A 24,985-nucleotide genomic window follows, 5' to 3' on the forward strand; every position below is an offset into this window, starting at 1 on the left:
GTGAGTCAAATAATGTTTTGGGACCGTTCCTGAGCCTATGAATGCTATCTAATTTCTTAGTGATTTTGCTAAGCATTCGAGATTTAGCATGTCTTTGATTTTTGTCTGGATTATTCTGCTTTTGATAGGCTACATTTCAATAGCTTATGTATAATTCAATGAGATTACTGCTGCATCTGCATTTACTATTTCTGAATTGTCCTTTTGAATTTTTGTATTAAACTTCCATAGTTATTCTAAGTTCTAGTCTCAAACTCCCTTTTTGAGTCAGTCCTCTTTTATTGATTGTATTTTTTAAATGTTGTTTGGAATCTTATCTATATGGACAAACTGCCTCATAGAGTTTGAGGTTAACACTGTCCCGATCCATCCAATGTTTAGAGGCGCCACTGTCATGCTGATGTCCTAAGGCTCTTTGTGCCCACATCAATAGGCACTGGAAGTAAGGGTGCACGGAGTGCTGCAACACCCACAAAATAACCATGGTAAAGTTTTAAAGGTGAATGGGCAATTAAGATATTAAGAGTGTAATTTCTGGCAAAATGCTGCTTATTCTTTTAACACATGGAGTGATTTTTACTGATCGTTCTCTGGTGGCAAAGTGAAAGGATTTTGTAAAGTGAACTATCTGACAATCTTGTTGGAATACAGGGACTGTGAAAGGAAGGGCTGTAGGATGATATTTTGTTTTAAAACAACATTTAAGTAGATGTAAATGGACTGTAGACCTACTTCAAATTAGATCAGCAGTTAAGAATGCACAAATGATGCACTTTTGTTGTAATTCTGAAGTGTAATGTAAACAAGCATTGTAAAAGGATCAAAATAAATCTCAACACTTTAGTGAGCAAATTATGTGCAAATGATGATTATTCATTGAAAGCGGATTTGCACACATTGTTATTTGTGTATTCTAAAGTTTTATCTGTAAAACACATTTAGTGGTCAATTCAGTGAAAAATATGATGTCTATAAATGCCAATACACTTCCACACCATGCTTAGTAATGCATCCCACCCTTACCACTCTGTTGTTGAAGGGGTGTGGAACATTCGCTTCACTTGTTCTTTGTGAGATGCTTAGATTGTTCACAATCCCTATGAATTGAGTGATGTAAAATTGGTGCCAGCACCCTTCTTTAAAAATTGTTCACTGCTCACACCTGCATGTGAAGCAGTTGACCTATCTGTCACACCATGTCAGTCTCTGACGGAGGTTGAAGGATCTCTGCTAATGCTTCTGAACATCAGTTGTCATTGATTCTACCTACCTTTGTGTGATGAGGAGAGAGAGTACAGACTACTTCTAATAGTTCAGGAAGCTCACCACTGTCTGGTGGCCTACCACACAGGGCATGGTCAGCAGCACCGGGACAATGTTCCGGTAGGGTCACAAGCTTAGTCATAGGAAGGAGGAGGCAGGTAGCACACATCTCTTCAATCTGCAATGCATCTTCAGATGCTGTGTCAACGCTGGTTCATAGTCCAACTAATGTTCAGCTAGATGCCTGGCAAATTACTAAAAGTGGGCAGCTGGCCAGATGCTTACTGTAAATCAGTTTCCAGTACATCCATAAATATTCAAATCTCCATCCATTCAGGCTGTGACATGCTTTCCTTCTTTAGAGAGGGCTCTGGAAAGGCAGGAGCCCTTACACTGTTAAAAATTAAACTGACAGGAGAAATTTCTGGGACCAACCCAAAAATATAAGGAATGAACCAACTGCACAGTGTGTCAGTGACTTTAGTGCTATGTAATTTTGATGAAATTTTTAATTAATAATTTGCTGTTATATCTAGCGCACTAGGTCTTTGTGAGACATTTTCTCTCACTAGAAGACCAGTCATGTGTGTTTTTTTAAATGTGTTAAGTGGCACCCGTGCTAGATAAATTCGATGGATTGCACTTTCTACCTAATGCACTGATGTTCTTACTAAGGGCCAGATGTAGGTAACAGTTTGCACGTCGCAAACAGCGATTTTTGCTGTTTGCGACGTGCAAACTGCACTATGCAATGCACAAAACCCCTTTTGCGATTCGGTAACCCCGTTACTGAATCGCAAAACGGGATTGCAAGTCGCAATTAGGAAGGGGAGTCCTTCCTAATTGCGACTCGCAGTGCAATGCCAGATTGCTTTGTGACCGCGAACGTGGTCGCAAAGCAATCGCAGTTTGCACCCATTTGAAATGGGTGGTAACCCATTCGCAAAAGGCAAGGGGTCCCCAGGGGTCCCCTTCCCCTTTGTGAATGGAACTGCAAACATTTTTTCAGAGCAGGCCGTGGTCCTCTGGACCACTGCTTGCTCTGAAAAAATGAAACAAAAACGTTTCATTTTTTAGTTTTGTAATGCATCACGTTTTCATTTAAGGAAAATGGGCTGCATTACAAAACAAAAAACTGCTTTATTTAAAAGCAGTCACACACATGGTAGTCTGCTGTCTCCAGCAGGCCACCATCCCTGTGAGTGCCGAGAGTCTCGGCCTTTGCGACCCCCTTGCAAGTTGCAGATGGTGTCAGGGACACAATCGTACATTCCAATTTGCAACTTGCAATTTGCGAGTCATTCTGACTCGCAATTTGCAAGTCGCAAATTAGAATCTTCATACATCTGGCCCTAAGTATATTAAGTCATTTCTTGCACTAGCACTTTGATGTTCCATCTTAAAACGATATGACATCAGAACGATTGCCTTAGTTCACCATGCCGTTTTAATCTGTGTGTGTTCTTTTTTTATTACTTGAAATTCTTTTACCTTTGTATGCTTTGTTCTTTCTCTCTTAACAAATTGTAATGGTCTTAATTACCTGCATACAGAAAAGATTATTATTATTGTAAACAGTTCCTCTCCCCTATTGCCACTGCTCCTTGCTGGCCTGTTCTCTTTACCTGGCAGAAGTTTCTGAATGGGATAAACAAATGAGATAGCTTCTGGTTGGCACTGTAAGAAAGAGTGTCACAGAGATCTCAATAGAATGTATTTAGAAAGATCATGCCACATTGAGACACATTTGGTGGCTCCCCTTCAGTGGTTAATTTGAGCCGGTGGTTTCCACTGCAGAGCACCGGCACTTATTTTTGTGGGCCGGCACTCATATTTCTGCATCAGGCATTTACTCTGAGCAAAATACACGTATGGGAAAGACAGAGAAAGCGGAAAATGAATAAGTATCACAAAGGGAGAAAGCAGAAAGCTGCAAGAGTGAGCTGAAGTGTTAGAAAGTGGCTGAAAATGAACTAAAGAAGCCCGAGATGGCTTCACAATTATGCTGCCTCAGTATTCTGTGCCCGCACATTTAACCCTTAGCTGCTTGGCCTTCCATACCCACAACCCACTCCCCCAAGTGCTGAGCCCTTTTTTGGCTATTTGGGGTAGTTTGCACTTAGGCCTTCATAACTTTTTGTCCACATAAGCTATCCAAGTCACATTTGAGTCACTTATTTTCCCAACATCCTAGGGATTCTAAAGGTACCCAGAGTTTGTGGGTTTGTGGGGACCCAGAAATTAGCCAAAATACAGCTAACATTTCTTTTTTTCAGAAAAATTAGAAAAAAGGGCTGACGAAGAAAGCATGTGTTTTTTTCTTCTGAAAATGACATCAACTAAGGGTTTGTGGTGCTAAAATCACCATTCTCCCAGCTTTCAGGAACAGGCAGACTTGAATCGGAAAACCACATTTTTCAACACAATTTTGGCATTTTATTGGGACATACCCCAGTTTTACTATTTTTCGTGCTTTCAGCCTCCTTCGAGTTAGTGACAGAAATGGGTGTGAAATCAATGCTGGATCCCAGACAGCTAAGCATTTCTGAAAGGTAGAGAAAATTCTAAATTCAGCAAGGGGTCATTTCTGTAGATCCTTCATGGTTTTTCTCACGAAACAGCTGAAATAAAAGAAATATTGAAATTGAGGTGAAAAAAAGAGCCATTTCTGTCCACGTCTTCTTCTATAACTTTTTCCATCTATGGCTGATTTTTTAAAGCAATATACCATTACATCTGCTGGACTCTTCTGGTTGTGGTTATATATAGGGCTTGTAGGTTCATCAAGAACCCTAGGTACCCAGAGCAATAAATGAGCTGCACCTTGCAATGGGTTTTCATTTTATACCGGGTATACATTAATTTATTTGGAAAAATATAAAGAGTGAAAAATAGATATCAAGGAAACCTTTGTATTTCCAAAATGGGCACAAGATAAGGTGTTCAGAAGCAGTGGTTATTTGCAAATATATGAATTCTGGGGTCCCCGTACTAGCATGTAAATTACAGGGCATTTCTAAAATAGACTTCTTTTTTAAACATTGTCATACATTTGGAAGGGAAAAATGTAGAGAAAGACAAGGGGCAATAACACGTGTTCTTCTGTTCTGTGTTCCCCCAAGTCTCCCAATAAAAATGGTACCTCACTTGTGTGGGTAGGCCTAGTGCCCGCAACAGGAAACGCAACATGGACAAACAACAGTTTTACATTGAAATCTGACGTGTTTTTTGGAAGGTGTCTAGCTATGGATTTTGGCTTCTAGCTCTGCTGGCACCTAGGGAAACCTACCAAACCTGCGCATTTTTGAAAACTAGATACCTAAAGGAATCCAGGATAGGGTGACTTGTGGGGCTCTCGCCAGGTTCTGTTACCCAGAATCCATTGCAAACCTCAAAATTTGGCAAAACAATTGTTTTCCTCACATTTTGGTGCTGCAAACTTCTGGAGTCCGAGAGAAGCCACACACGTCCTTCCACCAAGCATTCCCCAAAGTCTCCCGATAAAAATGGTACCTCACCTGTGTGGGTAGACATAGTGCCCGCAAAAGGAAATGCCCCAAAACACAACATGAACACATCACATTTTCCCAAAGCAAATTGACCTGTATTTGCAAAGTGCCTAGCTGTGGATTTTTGCATCTGGCTCAGCCGACACCTAGGAAAACCTAGCAAACCTGGACATTTCTGAAAACTAGACACCTAATGGAACCCAGGATGGGGTAACTTGTGGCACTCTCACCAGGTTATGTTAACCAGAATCCTTTGCAAACCTCAACATTTTGACAAAAAACACTTTTTCCTCACATTTCGGTGATAGAAAGTTCTGGAATCTGAGAGGAACCACAAATTTCCTTCCACCAACCATTCCCAAAACTCTCCCTATAAAAATGGTACCTCACTTGTGTGGGTAGGCTGCATGCCCGCAACAGAAAATGCTCCAAAACACAACATGGACACATCACATTTTGCCAAAGAAAACTGACCTGTTTTTTGCAAAGTTCCTAGCTGTGGATTTTGGCCTCTAGCTCAGCCTGCACCCTGGAAAATCTAGCAAACGTGGACATTTCTAGACATCTAGGGCAACCCAGGATGGGGTAACTTGTGATGATCTCACTGGGTTCTATTACCCAGAACCCTTGTAAACTTCAAAATTTGGCAAAAAAAACAAAACACCTTTTTCTCACATTTCAGTGATAGAAAGTTCTGGAATCTAAGAGCAGGCACAAATTTCCTTCCACCCAGCATTCCCCCAAGTCTCCTGATAAAAATGGTACCTCACTTGTGTGGTTATGCCTAGTGCCCATGTCAGGAAAAGATCACTCAATGGTCAATGTTAGTCCTTACATGAGGGCAACTGTTGATCCTGGGGTGATCCATTCCTGACGCAGGCACTAGGTACAGGCACTCAAGTGGGGTAGTGTTTTTATCAGGAGAGGTGGGGAAACACTGGGTGGTAGGAATTTTGTGGATCCCAGCATATTCCTGTAGTTTGTGTGACAGAAATACAAGAAAAAATAGAGGTTTTATTGAACATTTCACATTTGCAGGGTATTCTGGTAAGAAAACTTTGGGGAATCTGAACAAGCCACCCCGCTGTGGACTCCCCCGGTTGTTTAGTTTCCGGAAATGTCTGGGTTTGGTAGGTTTGCCTATATGGCCGCCGAGCCCAGGAACAAAAACGCAGGTGTCTGCCTCACAAAACCAGGTTGTTCTGTGATAGATAATTTTTATGTCTCCACAATAAGATTTGTGCAGTGGAATTTGGAGCTGAACTAAATTGGGTAGCTCCCAAGAGAGCACTCTCTCTGTGCTTGCCACTGCATGCACCTGCTTTCTGGGTTGGGCTAACCCGCTATTGTCCCGCTACACAGAATGTGGTTGCAAAGGGACAGCAGGACTGTCCTTATCACCTCCCTCAGAACCACTGGAAGAGGAGTTATTGGATGGGACTCCTTTGACTGAAAAATCACTCCCAGAGTCCATACCCCTCAGATGTTGTCTCAGTATCTGCTGCCTCAGTCTCTGATCCTATGTCAGAGCTGTCCTTTATAACCCGAGTTAGGGCTTAAGCAGCAGTCGTCCAATGAGACACCATCTCTGCTACTGGCTAAACTGTCGCTCTAAAACACTAGCCTATGTAGACAGTCACAAAATTGCTGGTGGGTGTGTGTGATGCGTGCAACAGTAAAGGTCACCTTACCTTCGCTTCTTCCCTCAATCAGCAAGTTCTCTCAAGACACTGAGAAAAACAAAAAAGACACACTATTACTTCTCCTTGTCACATCCCAATCATCACAGTCTTTAGCGCCTCTAGCACCCAGTCCAACAATCATTATTGGTGCTCCCACTCTTATGATCTCCTCTCCGGATTCCCTTACTACCACCCAAAAGTGCCCTTCATCTCTCCATAGTCCCCCTCGCACATACATTTCATTTGTATTATAGTGCAGGTAATGGCTGACTTTACTAATCCACTCAGATATCCACATATAATACAGTTTTGATCTTTGCAGTAGGCATACAAAACTTCTGCGTACTTTATGGCGTACTTTATGGCATCAAAACTGTGACAAGACAAAAGTCAGATCCTTTTCTAGCAGAAACATAATCACAAGAGTTACTTTACTTTTTTATTTCTGCCTAAAAGCTACAGTTGAAACACATCAGGGAAACCACACACACATTGGCAAAAGTGATCTCCGTATATATATATATATATATATATATATATATATATACATATATATATATATTTATATATACATACATATATAGAGATAGATAAATAGATATACATATCTATATATAAATATATCTTTCTATATAGATATATATCTATATATAGATGTATATATCTATATAGATAGATCTCTCTATATATATATATCTATATATATATATATAGGTCTACATATATTTTTTAATAGCTGTATGGTTTCCCTGGGGGGCTATAGTGCCCCCCAGGGAAATCATACAGCTATTTAAAAAATTGCCCCCACAGAGGGTCAGCCCTGCTCACGGGCGACCCCCTGTCAATTACATTTTTTTTAAACAATTTTTTTTACCCCTGGTGGCGGGATCGCATCCCCCGCCCACCAGGGGTAAACTCACTTTATTCATTTTTTTATTTGACCCCAGGGGCAGCCGACCCATTTTCAGAGGGGACCAACACCCCCAAGTAAAATCCCTGGTGTCTAGTAGGGTTTCCTGGACCTGGATCGCAGCGCGGCTCTGATTCAGGGCCAGGAAACCATTTCAGGAAGGCCTTGTTTGAAAGGGGAGAGTCTCCCCTTTCAAACGAGGTCTTCCCGAATGGTACCCGAATGGTGAGGAGGCCCGTTCGGGCCCATTATCCCAAATGGAGTAGGGAGAGGCCTTACCTGCTGCTTCCTGCTCCGGTGGGGAAAACAAGTGTGACGTCGCTCTGACATCACAAAGGGGGGAGTGGGTGTGTGTGAGGGAAGACATGGAAGCTCTTCCATTTCTCCCGATGGGGGTTTAAATTGCTTTGGGCACCGGCACGTTTTTATTTACAAATTAACCACTGTTCCCATCTTGAGCCTGGCATGCCACTATACTGCTCTTACCACACTAAGAGCATCCATTGTCTCCTTTGCTGCTCGCACACTTGTCAGCAGGGAAAGGTCAGGATTACTGTTCCTTGCAGTCCGTGAGCTCTACAGTGCACACCACGTCAAGCACTGCAGCCGCCAGCAGAACACAGGGACACCCCTCCTCACCAACAGACTGGGACAACTAAAATGTACAGTGCATGCTTCTGAAATATAGAGAGCGGAAACATGATCTCTACCAATGGAAAGAACAATTATCTGGATGCACTGGCCTACTACCTTGTCAACATGCCCCTAGACCCTCTCTAACCAAAGCCACAGAGTCTTGAACTGTCAGGCAGGGAGTATTTTAGTATAGGCTGCCTCTCCATCAGTTTTTGATGATTATTTCTATTACCCTGGTTTAATTTGCTGACTCTGAATCATTATATATAGTATTTAATTGTGTATAATCTGAGTAAAATATATCTTCTTTTTAAAAGTAACAAGCCTATGTGGGACAATGAATTATTAACTGGAATTAGTAGTTTATGAAGTTTTGAGTCTCTAGCTTGTACTGCTTGAGGGTCAAGTGTTAATGGAATGCGTTTGGGGTTCATGGGTGTACAGTTTTGAATTCAACAGTAAGGTTTAGCCCAAGTACAACAGTGGGGATACTCTTTGATTATCTGCGCCCAATGTCCCCTGACTGCCCTTGGACTGCTGAAAAACGTCCAACAGTGACTGTTTCCAAAAGCTCATAAGAAGCTCATTCCAATTAAAGTCATTCACATCATTGCTTTATTCCTCCATAAACTAGGTACATTAAAAATGCTATTTGCACATCGAATGGTAAAATGAACCAGTCATTCTAAATATCACAAACCTTTGCTTATGGAAGAAGTATCTCACAAACATTTTTTGCGAGATAATTCTGCAAATAAGAGTGAGTTTTTGCTGAGTTTTTTCTGTGAAGCCTACTTTTCCAGAGTTGTTGCCCACACTTTACATTGTATAACAGTTGGGGCTTGCAGGTATTTGAACAACATTTTACAAAGACTACGTGCGAAAATCCTCACAATTATTATTAAAAGCAGTGTGTGTTTTTCAAAAAATGAAGGTTGCAGCAAACAAATATCAGACAAAATCATTTTCAGCAAGAAAACTACACACTCTTTTTACCACGGGCCCTCACCCATTTGGAAAAAGATACACAAAAGGAAAATAGGAATCATATTAGTTACAGTGAAGAAATCAAGCTGTGTTTGGTCAGGTCTTAAAACAACTGAATTCTCTGCAGATGGATCATATTAATTCACTTCTAAATATTTATTTAAGATTTTAAGATGCCTTTCCTGAGCAATCCCAGGTCAAGGATTTACAGACATCTGTGGTAGTACAAGGATTAATTCTCCCAGATTTAATAATGTTTCACACAACGTAATTTGCTGCATTGCATTGAGCAAGGGGAAAACAGTGAAGAGCCATATCTATTAAGATTGGCATACTGCTTGTGGTTTTCTCTGCTCTGGCGCTCTAAGTGGCTGTTTCCTGTGATACACCACTGAAGGGATATCCTCTCAGTACACATTTCTAGGTAGAGACAAACATACAATTATCTCATGCAGTAGATGTGTGATGTGCAATGTACACACATGCAAAATCTGGGATGGCTATTTCGGGTTATCAATTTTTATCTCAAAACCTTTGGGTGTTTTCGCTAAACCATCCACATGATCACCTGACACCCCTGTAACATTCCCTTGACACAAAGCAGTGCAAAGTGCTTTATGTGCTGAGAAAAGGTCACCTTTACAGCTCAAAGGCAAAAAAGCCCCATGCACCACTTTGTGTTGCTTCATTCAGAAGAGGTTTAAAAAGCAGGTAAAGACCCAGGGGTACAGGACTACTGTAAAATGCCCTTAAACATAAACCAAAGGTTACAATGAAGTCATCCGGGGTCCATGTGGGGTCACTAGATCAGAATCTATATACAGGTTACTCTTATGAAAGAATATTGTGGGTTTATATTTTGGTGCATTATTAAAAATGTGCAATATACATCTTCACATAGTTACACATCTAGAGACTGATGTAATAAAACTGCTTTTGAAACACGTTTTCTATGATATGTAGAAGTGTCCATATTAAGGTGTTTTAGTTAGACCAAATTTCTGTTTAAGAAGCCATTTTAACTAAGATAAAACAGGCTCCATGGCACAAAATCAAGCGGCAATGTACTGGAATATATTTTTTTACTGTTATTGTTGTTCTTTTCAAGGTAAAACCTTCTACAGCTCAAATGTAACTTGCAACATGTAACCACATCTTCCATTTCTTTACTGGGATCTATCCATTCGAAGAAGTTATTATGATTAATCTAACCTGTGTGTTTGAACATCCCCAAATGACATTAGCTCAGAGAATGTGGAATAAATATTCAAGAAAATGGGATAGTGCTTAGGCATTAAGGAAATTACGTTTAGTTGTAATGTGTTCAGCATTTTCAAGAGCAAATAAATTAAAAACTCAGAGCTCTCATGAGATAGCGCATCCCATTCATAAAGCGCTTCAGCACCTCAAGAGGAATAGTAAATACTTTACAAATAACCATACCATACTATAAAATACCGACCTAAACAAACACCTGCCCTACATCATATGTCCCCACAGCCATCAATACATGCCCATATACTTACCATCTAAAGGGTGAACTGCTACCATCACACACATCCACAGCCACCATCATATGCTGACACACCCACAATCATGCACCCATACATCCGTTTTCAAACGGCCTCACAACCATCATCATATGCCAACACAGATCGTACAAGGGTTTCCTACAGAAAATAACAAGTGAAAAAAATATATATTGAAATTGAGGTGAAAAAACCAGCAATTTTTCTCTATGTTTTACTCTGTAACTTTTTCCTGTAATGTCAGATTTTTTAAAGCAAAATACCGTTACGTCTGCTGGACTCTTCTGGTTGCGGGGATATATAGGGCTTGTAGGTTCATCAAGAACTCTAGGTACCCAGGGCCAATAAATGAGCTGCACCCTGCAGTGGGTTTTCAATCTATACCGGGTATACAGCAATTCATTTGCTGAAATATAAAGAGTGAAAAATAGCTATCAAGAAAACCTTTGGGCCATATTTATACTTTTTGACGCAAAACTGCGCCGGCGCAGTTTTGCGTCAAAAATATTACCGCCGGCTAACGCCATTTTGGTGCGCCGTGCGGGCGTCAAATTTATACTTTGACGCACGGCGACGCAAACCACAGGTGGGAGTCGTTATTTTTGACGCACACCGCAGCGTCAAGTCGTAAAGCAAAATGATGTTAACGCAGCGGAAATGACTGTGGGTCGATTTACAACCCCGCAAACTGGATATGCGCCGTTTTTTGACGCAATAGCGTCAAAAAAAACAGCGAACACTGCCATTTCACCAGAGGAGAGTCAAAATGGATCCCAGATGCCACTACAGTCCCCAGGAAGATGACAACAGACCAGGAACCAGCCAGGAGTATCCACACAAGAACCAGGACACTTATAAGAAGAAAAGAAAGTGTCGCTTCAGTGCAGAGGAGCAGGAAATTCTGGTTAAAGAGGTGACGGAACACCAGCACCAACTGTTTGTCACCTCAAAGTTGCCAATTAGTAGGAGAGAGGCTATATGGCAACAAATTGTCGACAAGATTAACAGTGTGGCAGAAGTACGCAGAACAGTCATCGAGTGCAAGAAACGCTGGCATGACCGCAAGCTCAGGACAAAGGAAAAGATGGCAAGGAACAGGAAGGCAGCACTGCAGACTGGAGGGGGGAGTCCAGCACACCAGGAGGCCCTGGACCACATGGAGGAGATGGTCGCAGCCGTCATCCATGAGGAGATCGTCACAGGGATTCAAGGACAGGACAGCGCAGACTACCAGGAGACAACGCACATGCAGGGTAAGTCGCATGGGGAATTAAAATGCAATAATGTCAACTGTGAGAAGGGGGGGATACCGACCACAAAATGCATGGAAGTCATTATATACATGGAGTGGGATGGGTAAAGGGGCACGGCATGGGGGCATAGCCTACACAAACAGAAGCTGGGGCACACCATTACACTACACCAACAACAGTCCCATGGGGGCATGCTGTCATGCCAACGATGGAGCAAATGGAAAGCCATGCCAGGAGGGAAGGCCACAATGTCAAACTGACATCCCAGCACATGTCAGCCACCATACCCCCTACGTTAACTAGGGCCCTATTAACAACCTCTAGCCATACCGACAATTGGAATTAACTGCGACAATAGTTGCCACTGCCACCTCCGCTCTGTGTGCAGCTCAAGTAGCCAATGGCAGTAACCTCCCCATGGATCATACACACCTAAATTAGGGGGTTGAGGATGACAACTTCAACAACCCCCAGAAATAAGACTAAGGCCCCAGTACTGTCAAATGTCAATGCCCATAGTTGTCGCAAACATCAACCAATGTAAACAACAATAGGAGCTACACAGCACTAAGGACACACCCATGCTGCATTTGTCAGGGTCCAGCCTGTGCCTGGGTAACAATGCAACATCCCAAGTGTCATACTGCTCAGATAACAGCATTGAGGGGGGGACACATATAACTGGTCACTGAAATACACCTGCACAGTCAGAGGAGGAAATAGGACACTGATACGATTATCAGGGCAATCCAATGTAACACACATTCCCCAACATCAGCAGTACATATTACCAATGCCAACATCCATCTCGTGTCATAACATTGCTATGAATAGGATATGCCACATGTCAAATAAATTTAAGTGGATGTGAAAGATCAGAGATTGGGGCAGGTCCAGATTGTTAAGTGTGCTGCCAGGGCCATCAGAACACCCACAGCCAGTGAAAGGTCTCACCATGAGAATGAATGTAGACGGAGGCTTGAGTAGGACAAGAAGGTGGCAACTCTCTATTTGGCCTAAACCAACACCTAGAGGCGATGATGCCGACAAGTCTAATAACTCAATAACATACATGTGACATGCAGGTGGGCCTTAGGCCTGGAAGAATGCCCATCTGAAGGACTGGAGCAATGAACACGAAACAAGATCACAATGTGAATTCATCACAAGGCAGGCATGTCACATCACCCATGCCACCACACAGACACACTAATTGTACCCTGTTTCATTGCAGAGGAAGATTGATCTCCTGCGGGTATGACTGTCCCAGATTACCCTGATGACATGGATGACGAGTCGATAAACATTCCCCAGGAGAGCATCCAATAGGTCCTTGAAACCCTCCAGACCCCACCTTCAGTCACAAGGAGGAGCACAGAACAAGCAGCCGTCGCAGAGGACCCACCCACCACCCCAATTGTAAGACCTACCAGCTCCAAAACAGATGAGGACTCAGACGACACTGGCACAGCTTTGAGAGAACTGTAGTTGGAGTACAGCGGGAGCTGGCCACGGAGGTGCGGGTGGGGATGCAAACTATGGCAGCCAGCCTAGAGGGGGGTGCGTTCGTGCATGATGTCATCTGCAGATCAGGCAGCAGCTATGCAAGCCCTAACATCTATCTTGAAGGAACTGCAAATAACCCAGAAGGAAATCAGCACAGCTGTAATACAGTTGACCCAACACCTACAACAGCACTCCTTTCAACGCGTGCACAAATGCAACATTGAACCCCTCAGGGCTGACCTGGCTGCCTACCATCGTGATGTGGCTGCTATTCTCAAGAACCAGCAGATACTCCTTGCTGCAGTACTGCCCTTAAGACCTTCACATGGAGCAGCGACCGGGATGTCTGACTCCACGTCTTCTAACACTGAGGTGTGTGTTGCCCCTTCACAACCACCACCAACAAGGACAGAGGAGGCAACACACACATCAGTAGAAGAAGACATGGAACAGATCACATTCACAAGGAAAAGTACCCGGAAGCACTAGTCCCTGCCACATGGCCAAATATTACCAAGGTCCTGCGCTTTGTAACTTACCAGTCTTGCAACAAATGTACTGAAGCACTGTTCTGCAAACCACTGTATATCTTGTCACCCAGCCCAGTGATTGTCTCTCTCCTACTCATTGGCAAATTCTGTCCCTCTGCACTGTCTGAAACATCAACCCCAGCATGTCAAAAGCATTTCGGTAAACCCTTGTGTTGGATTACAATGTAAGATGTCATTATAATGGACTCACAATCATTGACAATGTACAGATAGCACTACAGCACTTTTCAATAAATAGCACTTACACAACAAATCTGTCTCTGGGTAATGTGACATATCAACTGTGCAGTAGATAACTGAAATGTGCCTACTGTCAAATTACGTAGCTTGTCAATACAACTGTCCTGATATTATGTAGTCAGATAAATCAGCACAGTGCCCATGATTGCATCACACTCTGCCCTTCCTCAGGGTAAGATCTGATGAAGTGAGAAACCATACACCATCATGCTGTGTTGGACAGAAGAATGCTTCCTCAAGGGATATCTAAGTCATCAAATAGTGGCCGCAAAATGTTGTCACCATGCAATAATAACACATATTACAGTGCACACTAATCTAAGCAAACACCACAAAAACTGCATAAATGAAGGTGTCTGAGTTTACATACAAATAGGTAATCATACTGAACTGTGTCACAAATGACGTATGAGAGTCATGAAGACAAGAATACAATGAGCACTCATCTTATAAGGGTGTCCTTGATCATCACACTGCAGTCAGACCTAAAACTGTTCCCCCAATACCAAGTCTGGAAGCACTGTTTGTGACTTTGAAAACACACTTATCAACAGAAACACATTGTCATCCATATTAACTGTGATTGGTGGTTGCAACGAAGGGTGGACACTTTGCAAGGTAGCTCTGGGCTAGCTGTCAATCGTACAGCTCAGTTGGGATTTGTTTGTAGCATAGGACACAAATGTAATAGTACAAAATTCATGTACACTGATTCCAAACCCAGGATCAAGTACCATTTAACACATACTGTTAAGGGTTAACCAAATATTTATTAAATGCTAATCACAGAAGAGGAAACTGAGGGAAAAATATTACCTACCCTAATCTACCCTGACTACACATTACCCACAACTGTCCCTAACTAACCTAAGCTAAACTTACTTATCACATGTAACTAAACGTTCTAAACATCCACCCCCACCCTCCTTATGAGACGGGACACATGGAGGACAACACATACTAACCTAAACACATACTATACTATCCTAAACAAATATATATTTTTTTGTATTTTTTTTTAAAACACACAAGAACCCCAACATAGCCCACCACCCACCCACCCACACACTTAATAAGTAAAAATAGAAAGAATCAGGACCCCCCACCCACTAACTAAACTAACAGCCTATACTAACCTAACACTAAGCCCCTATGCCCACTAACTATAGGAGCAAGGAAAGAGGAGGGAGTGGAAGGAATCATTTCCATTTCAAATACAGTCTAGAGGTTGGCCCTGCGGAGGGTCCTCTTGATTGACTTAACACGCCAGTTAATGTGGCTCACATCCCGGCTCAGGTGGCTTAACTTGAACAGCACACGGTCCATCTTCCGTTCCATGTTGTGGAAGGCTGCAGGGTCAACAGATGGAGCTGTGGCAGTCTGGGTACTGGTGGAGGAGGTCTGGGTGTGTGTGGAGCCAGGCCCAGTGGGCTGTCCTGCACCTGTAGCAATGCTGGGGCCTGGAAGTCCGGCAGATGTAGGCACAACAGTCCCAGCTTTGGGTGGGGCCACCTGGCTTGAAGTGGTGGTTGTGCTGGTGGTGGGCAAAGTAGGCCCACCCTGTGGGAAGGGTCTCCATGCCCCGGACGTCCGTTCATGGCGATATCACCGGGCCATCCTCCTGAACCCCGACTCCGCCAGCAGGATGTGCTGGTATCTCATGGTCCGGCGCTGGAATTCACGGACCTGGACTGGAGTCATGTTTGCAGTTGTGAAAACAAATGCAAATATTCTACATTAGTAACTGCATTGTGTGAAATGGCACAAGAAGTTAATCAGACAATACATCTACTGTACTTGTAACAGCTCATATCACAATACAGATCATTGAATGTCCCTGAGGAAGTACATGGCAGGCCAGCCTACAAAGATCACATCACACATAGCACATCCATAACCTACAAGATGGGTAACAACTGGCTTTGACTTGCGATCTGAGTTCTGCCAGTTATCAGCTAAGAATCATGCTGCAAATCCTCTGCCAAGACCTGGGCTACAAATGTCAGTGTACGGAATGAAAAACTAAAGCCACATGGTCTGCAAGTTGTAACTGGACTTGCCAGTATAGTACCAAGTGCCATACCTGAGTGTGTATACTAGGTTCCAACCAAACTGTCACTTATTCACATGTATGTGTAACATACTGGTAGCATCAGTACTAGGTACCCCATTCACAAACCCATGCCAGTGTTTGAGGGTGGGGGTGTGGGTAAACAACTATCAATTTCCAACAACATGTACACTGAGGAGTGTATATACAACTCCACACGTGTTTGGCTATACACACACACCACAGGTAAGGTCTATCAACAGTTAGGAGTCAGCAAACCCTAGACCAATCATAGGGCCACACATGTCAGGAAATGCAGAACTTGATACACAACATATAGTTCCAGTAAGGCCTGACTCACATCAGACACAGAGTTGCAAGAACACCCATGATCATGATTTGCATGCACACCTAGGCCATTGCACTCAAGTTCCACATACTTGTAGCACTACATGTGGAAGTACATGCTGCTAGGAGGTTCTACCTACAGTTTCATAAGTACGTTGGTAAATAGGGAAGCAGAAGTCTATTGGAAAGCAATTTGCTGTACCAATCTTGGAGAATATGGGTCTGAGAGGCTAACTAAATCGGAGCTGACTTCCAGTGCGACTCTTGTTGATACAAGTGTCATCCACATGACTAACCCCAGTACTCACAATGGGGCCTACAGGAATGGCCTACAATCCCTAGATAATACCATTGGATACGCATTGGCCTACTCAAAACATTTGAGAAACTGAAATCCCACTCATGGAACAAGAGAAATGATTGCCCAACGCGTCACACTTTGCTATGCGTTCAACACACACGAGTCCATAAACAGCAAACACAACACATAACAGACATATCAACACTTACTGGAGTGGTCGGGGTCCTCAAATGTCGCCCCTCTCCCACAGTGTAGGGTGCCGGTCCACCTGTAAGGCATGGAAGGAAGAAATGTGCTCAAAATCTGTGCACAGACCAACAATATCATAAACATATACAATGTGTAGGCTGAATAAGGAAATGGCAGCCATTCAGATATGATGATACTTCATTTGATATATCATGGCCAACTTGTACATAGCACGGGTCTCCTGTGACAGTTACACACATATCTGCACACATACATTGGCCCTAACTATCATGTGGTTGAAAACATGCCCCGTAATTGGTGACCTGAAAACAACATGGATTGTAATCGTCTCATCATGTGCATCCAAGAGAGATATCCAAAGCCTGGTAACGTGAGGACTGCATTACCAGTCAAACATGCCTTGTGGCAATGACACATTTATTACACATAGGTACAATGTACAGAGGGAGGGGCAGGGACTTTTGTAAGCTTTCCTGTTGTTACATTTGATTCAATTGATGTGGCCCAGCTATGGTGATTTGCACCAACCATGGAGATGTGAAGCCATGTGCATACCTTTGGACTGCCTTCCATATTTGGAATGTGGCACAACTAACTCCAACAAACATTCTAAGATGTTAGCTGAGGGCACATTACACCTTTTCACAATGTTTTCAAATCCAGATCTGACATGTATCCAAAAAGATAAAGGAACACAATAATCCCAAACATTCATAGTACTTCCGTGAACGCTTTGCTTCCACACTCACCAGACTCACATGAGACATATGTCTGAGCCACTTTGCTATTATCAATTGATGTGAAGGTAGCACTCATTTTCTGCAACATGTAGTGATTCTAAAGTCACTCTAGCTATTGCGTCAACAAAGTTAGCCAATATGTTGGTACATCTTTACTTCTCTCTCAAAAGTGCCCTATATAGACATGATTGGCTCCTATTTTTTTTGGTTGTCTGACACAACGTCCTACCTGACAGCTAGCAATTGTGATCCTTATCATAGTGCATCAATTATCCCTGTATGTTTCCCCAGCATTACACACAGTCTGCAAGTTAGCTGGCAGACATAGTACAAATCCTCTTATGTCAGTACAGAGCATTTAATCGTGCACATTTACATGATTAGTACTCACCAACAGTGCCACCAATCACGATTCCCAGGTGGTCCAAGAGATCCTGCTCCCTGGTGATGAGGTCAGCCCACTGGTGCTTCAACTGGTGGTCACTCCTCTGGCTGGCATACACACGCTGCAGGTGATGCAGCACCTTTCCCCACCGGATTCTGCACGCCTCTGTTTATACCCCTGTATCACCCTGCCTCGATCATGAGTGGCAAGAAATGGCACACAAGCCATATGAACCCCCCCAACTCCTCTTCACCCATCCTGCCAAGACGTGGCCTACCAGACATAGTGGAAATGTGAAAGGGAATAGGGGTTAAAGAAATAGAAAGGGGAAAAGGGGGAAAGTAGGGGTATAAATACAGATGAAAAGTAAACTTAACCACTAAAAGATCCCAACTATCCCCAAGCTACCACTACCCACAACAAACTCCCACAAACAACAAAAACACCAGGTAAATGGACAAATGTACACAAAACACAGTAGTACAGTAAACACCAACAATATTTATTTCACAAATTGACAATACAGATAGCACACAGGACAAAAAAGCACAAAATCTCAGGACACCACTCTCTACACAGCCACACAGTCTAGAAGAATCATAGACTGCAAAGTGAAAGTGAAAGTACACCCACTGCACTTAATCTGTAAACAGGATATCCTATTAGATCACTTCCTGTATGAAATGTCCGCCCTTTTTCGCGTTATGCGTCATTTTTTGTCCACCAATACTGTATTTGCGTCATTTGTTTGGACGCACAGGAGTGAAAATTAGCCCACATCCAAATAATAGTACATGGCCTATACAAATATCTGGATGCAGCCTAATGTTCACTCCTGTACGTCAAAACAAATGATGCAAATACAGTATTGGTGGGCAAAAAATGACACATAACACTTGGAACATCACAATTTCAGTGCATGAACAGGTTTTGGGCAATTTATCTGTTTTTTTGTTATGTTACATTTGGGACACATCAGAGATAGGCTGATTGAACACACTATGGTGTTGATGGTGTATGTTCACATGTGTGACATCATACTGCAGCGGACCATGATCCGCTACTCCCTTCACAGTATTTTTACGGTTGGCTGATGCAATAGATGGTCATAAGTGTGGCCTACATATATGTGTTGCACAAATTGGGCATGTTTTGCATAAGGAGAGGATAGCAATGTGACGCACATATGTACAATACCTAAATGCCTTTGGCTCAAAGTGTGTGCTTTGGCAACTAATGTATTTGTTGACCAAGTGTGTGTGTGTATCACATGAAGCATTATTGCACATATGCTTGTATGAATGTGACGTCCATGTGTCCAATCCTTAGATGCAAGTCATTGTGGAACTGAGAGAGTGCATGTGTTAGTCATACATGTAGCAACATCCGTAATGTGGATTTGCAAGATTTAGGGTAACGTAGACACCACATGTGACAAAGCGTGCACCAGATAGATGGCAGACGCTTGTTCATGTCAATGGTCCACATTTTCAACATCCTATGCCCTAGAGTTGTGGTAACAGCTTCCTAGGCGCTAGTTGGTGAATCCCACAGTGAGTCATACACATGCATTGAGGAAGTGGGTACCATGTTGTTTGCACAGACAGACACGGGTGAATCTCAAAAGCATGATGACACCACAGTTGAGGCCATAGAAGTGAGCCACAACTATCAAGTGGCTGTGGTGGACCAGCATACAAGGCAGCACGTGTCCACATATTTCCAGTGATCAATTGCACATAGGTGTCTTGTTCATGTGTGTGGTCCAATGATGATCCTGTATATAGTTTGGGGTGTAATTTGTCACAGTTCGGTCCAGGACTCATCATGAGTCTGTGGCAGCTATTCCTGTATCTACTGAGTATCCTTGGTTGATCAATGTGAGTAAAGTGGATGAGGACATGTGAACCTACATGGGGATGGTCCCACCCTGTTGCTAAAGACGTGTAATGAGACAGTCAACAGGGCAACCTTTGTGTGCTGAGTGAGATAATGTCTCAGGTGTCATGTTCCGGCAGGTGTCATTACAACATTTGTACACAGGTTAGCCTCTGCAATTCCCACTGCATCTGGGAACATCGTAGCCTCTGTGCTGATTATTCTCACAGCTATTAACCACATACGGCCCATCAATATGTTGTGAGCACTGTGATTCTGTGTGTGAACTGTCAGGGTCCTGACGTGTGGATTTTTCATGGACATTATCAGAGGTTGCTGGTTCTGCTGAAGGCCCCATACCCAATCCCTGCATACGGCCCTGGGACACTGTCACACTTTGTCATTCATGCATAAATGAGACCCACACAAGGGATGGGCCATGAATTTTGCTTTTCCCAGAGGATTTTACTCAAATGGTACAGTTAAAAGGCAGATGATGCTATACAATGTGTTGGACTTTTGCTTATGCAGGGTCATCCTGAATCTTTTTGCCTCCTGCCTCCTATTTTTTTCTGACCTGTTGCTGTTGGCTTTTGAACTCTGAGCACTTTCCCACTGCTAACCAGTGCTAAAGTGCATATGCTCTCCGTGTAAATTGTATGTAATTGATTTATCCATGATTTGCATATTTGTTTTACTGTTAAGTCCCTAGTAAAGTGCACTAGAGGTGCCCAGGGCATGTAAATCAAATGTTACTAGTGGGTCTGCAGCACTGGTTGTGCCACCCACACAAGTAACCCTGTAATCATGTCTCAGACCTGCCACTGCAGTGTCTTAGTGTATTTTTACACTGTAAATTCGACTTGGTAAGTGTACCCACTTGCCAGGCATAAACCTTCCCTTTTCTTACATGTAAGGCACCCCTAAGGTAGGCCCTAGGTAGCCCCAAGGGCAGGGTGCAGTGTATGGATAAGGTAGGACATATAGTAATGTGGTTTATATGTCCTGACAGTGAAATACTGCTAAATTCGTTTTTCACTGTTGCAAGGACTGTCTCTCTCATAGGATAATATGGGGGCTACCTTTAAATATGATTAAAGTGTAGATTCCCCGAGAGAGTAGATGGACATGTGGAGTTTGGGGTCCCTGAACTCACAATTAAAAAATACATCTTTTAGTAAAGTTGATTTTAAGATTGTGCGTTTGAAAATGCCACTTTTAGAAAGTGAGCATTTTCTTGCTTAAACCATTCTGTGACTCTGCCTTGTTTGTGGATTCCCTGTCTGGGTCAGTTTGACAGTTGGGTTGTTTTTCACCTCACACTAGACAGTGACACAAAAGGGGGCTGGGGTGTAACCTGCATTTCCTGATTAGCCATCTCTGCTAGGAGGGAGGGGTGGAGTGGTCACTCTCATCTGAAAGGACTGTGCCTGCCTCTGACAATGCCGGCTCCAACGCCCTGGTGTGTGTCTGAGGCCTTGCCTGGGCAAGGCAGGATTTCACAAGTAGGTGTGAGTCCCCTTTGAAGAAAGGTGACTTCAAAGACTAAAATGGGTATAAGAAGGGCACCCAAATCTACAGACTTTAGAAACACTTCTGGAACCAAGAGGAACCTCTGCCTGGAGAAGAGCTGATAGCTGAGGAAGAAGTGCTGCCCTGCCTGTGACTGTGCTTTGTGGAGCTTTCCTGCAGTGCTGCTTCTGCCAGAGTAAGAGGGCAAAGACTGGACTTTGTGTGCCTTCCATCTTGTGAAGAAATCTCCAAGGGCTTGAGTGAGAGCTTGCCTCCTGTTGTTTGAAGTCTCAGGGACAGCAAAGACTTCTCTCTGCCAGCACCTGGAGTCTCTGGAGAGACTCCTACTCTGACAAGTGGTGCCCTATCCAGTCCCTGGGCCCTTGAAAGGAAAGCTGGTGGAATCCAAGGAAATCAACTTCGGACCGACGCCGCTGCTGAATCCGGTAACGCCGCCTGCACCTGACGCCGTGACCTTCGCTGGAACGCGACGCTCTTCGTAGGCCTGACGCCGCAGCAGCCCCGCTGAAGTCCGCAACTCTGTGGAAGTCGCTGCACCACGTCGTGACCGACGCCGCTCGAAGTGCACAGATTCAACGTTTCGCACAGACGCCGCGATTCCCGCCTTCGCGCATCGGCTTGTTTTCACCCTTCACCAAAGGTACTGTACTTGGGGGTCTACACGACTCCGTGTCCGGCGCCGCTGGTGTCGGCTTGTTGGGAACGACTCCGTCACGACGCCGTGTTAACCTCTCATCGAAGCATTTTTGTTTTTAAGCGCTATTTTTGAGTTTAATCTTTAAAAATTCATAACTTGACTTGTGTATGTCGGATGTTTGTCATTTTGGTCTTGTTTTGTTTAGATAAATATTTCCTATTTTTCTAAACTGGTGTTGTGTCATTTTGTAGTGTTTTCATTAAGTTACTGTGTGTGTTGGTACAAATACTTTATACCTAGCACTCTGAGGTTAAGCCTACTGCTCTGCCAAGCTACCAAGAGGGTAAGCAGGGGTTAGCTGAGGGTGATTCACTTTTACCCTGACTAGAGTGAGGGTCCTTGCTTGAACAGGCGGTAACCTGACTGTCAACCAAAGACCCCTTTTCTAACACAATGTATTTGGGTATGCATTGAAGAAGCCCATGCCCAATACTCCCTGATGAATGAGAGGTTTGCTAACGTAAGTGTGGTACATATGTAGACACAGGGATACTTTAGTGTGACGCACAGACAGATGCCAGTCAGGCTGACAGAATGCAGGGTGATTCAGGATCCAGCAATTTGACAAGTTTCATAATCAGTGGTCTGACTCAGACTGTTTGGAGGACGAACTAGACAGTTGATATGTCAAACTGTGTATGTCCTGTGTTTTTGAAGGTGACAAATGAACCCAAGGGCTGTGTTACACGGCTTAATTAGTATCAATGCTTAACGGTGTATTTGACATAATGGCAACTCCTATGCTGTTCCAGGCATCAGCAGGGGCAGTGCTTGTTGAAATGGGTGGTGTGCATGGAGGTGATCACAGGTGTGGGCTGCATCTGTTTCTCACCAGTCCTGTAGGTGAGATTTGCATTCTAAGGGCCAACATACTTTTTTACACGTGAAGCAATCTACAGGTGCTAACAGGGCTTTGAAACTAGAAGACAGTGTATAAATTAACCTGACATCCATGCAGTCAGATGTTATATGACAATGGCATACCATAGGAAAGGGTGTAGCACACTGGATTGCTATTGTTAGTCTGTGTGTGTAGAGGAGGTAATATCAGGGTACACATCTTAGTATTCCAGGGACCTCTTCAGACACGTGGGTTGTGACCAGCTGCATGGGTGTGTCAGGAGTTAGGAAATGGGCTGACATGCACATGGAATGTCATGTGTGCAATGCTGCTCATATGAGTGGCACTTGTGCTGTCTATGTTCTGCTTCTATGGAACTCTAGTCACAGATAACCCTTGAAAATATTGGATGCAGTTGGACTTACTGCTGTCAAGGGTCTGGTCAGACATTCCTGTTACTGATGAAAAAGCACATCGACTGACTCATGTATGAGGCTTGTTTTCCCCTTATTGAGTGATGGTGTCTTAGTTGTGTGCCATATGCTGCGTTGGACCTTGATTTCAACATGTATGTGTGAAATAGGTGTGGTCCTCTGCTATTGCCCTTCAAAGGAGAAATGTACATGATAGATGTCATTTACAGTGTGTGTGTATGTGACCATTGTATGTTAGGCATCACATTAGCTCTGGGATTTTCAGTGTCCTAATCAGTATCTTAGCAATGCTCCATGAGGCAACACTCTTATTCTGATAAGTAGAGATAAGGGTGTGCAAAAATGATTAGCCAGACCATGATATGGTGATTATTATAAGTGTTTATTTAAATTAGTTAACTAAAGTGGTGAAGGTGATTATATTTAAAAGAAATTGTTGACAATATGTTGCCGCCTGCGTATACCAGCGGCCGTGTTCTGTAGTTCCCCCTCATGTTTCAGGCCAGCATCCTCCTCTTCCTCCTCTTCAGGCATGTGTGGCTCTGGTTCCAGGAGGGGAATGTTCCTTTTGATGCAAATGTTGTGCAATATTGCACATGTTAGGATGATCTTACAGACCATCTCCGGGGAATATATGAGGCTACCACCAGTGATGTCGAGGCACCGGAACCTTGACTTGAGGATGCCGAAGGTCCTCTCGACTATGCTGTGTGTCCTCCTATGTGCGTCGTTGTAGGCACGCTCTGCAGCAGTACTCGGGTTGCCAATAGGTGTGATAATTCATGGCTGGATGCCATACCCCTGATCAGCTGCAAGAGAAAATGAATGGGATCATGTTGATGTAGCTGGCCCTATTGAAATGACCTTGCATGGCAGTAGTTGTCTTGTGTTGTCTGTGACTCTTTTGTGTTATAATGTAGCATCCTAGGCTTGTAGGATGTACCACCTGCATTGTGTTGTTTCCTTGGTTGAACGAGTGTTTGCCTGCTGACCGTTTGTCAGCAGTATGTTTTGGGATTTGCAGTACAGTGTGCCCTCCCTAGCATTGTGACTTGTGATACAGGTGTCCCTGTGTCTTCACTGGGGGTGAGATGATAGTTCCATACACAGGTTAAAATTAACAGTGTTGTTAACACGTTCAAATCAATGTACCCTGGACATCCCATACCTTTAGACTTATGCAATGGATTCATGTAAACGTCATTAGGACACTTACATTTTGCAAGGTGACATTTAGGCAACCCACTCCACACGTTGTGATCGTTGACGTCTTAACATTAGGCTGTACAGTAATTTCAGATGTGTGACAGGTTCAATGGTGACCTAAGAAACATAGCTAGCGATGTCACGACTTCAGTGTGTTCCTGTTCACATGTTGCTGTTGTGGTGTATGTGTTGTGTGTCCTGGAGGGCTGCTGTGCAGTGTGTATATAAGTAGGTTTTTGTACTTACCAACAAGTAGTCCATTGCCATACCGTCCATCCTGGAAGTGTTCATTGATG

The sequence above is a fragment of the Pleurodeles waltl genome, chromosome 6, assembly GCF_031143425.1.
Source record: "Pleurodeles waltl isolate 20211129_DDA chromosome 6, aPleWal1.hap1.20221129, whole genome shotgun sequence".
Classification (NCBI taxonomy): Eukaryota; Metazoa; Chordata; class Amphibia; order Caudata; family Salamandridae; genus Pleurodeles; species Pleurodeles waltl.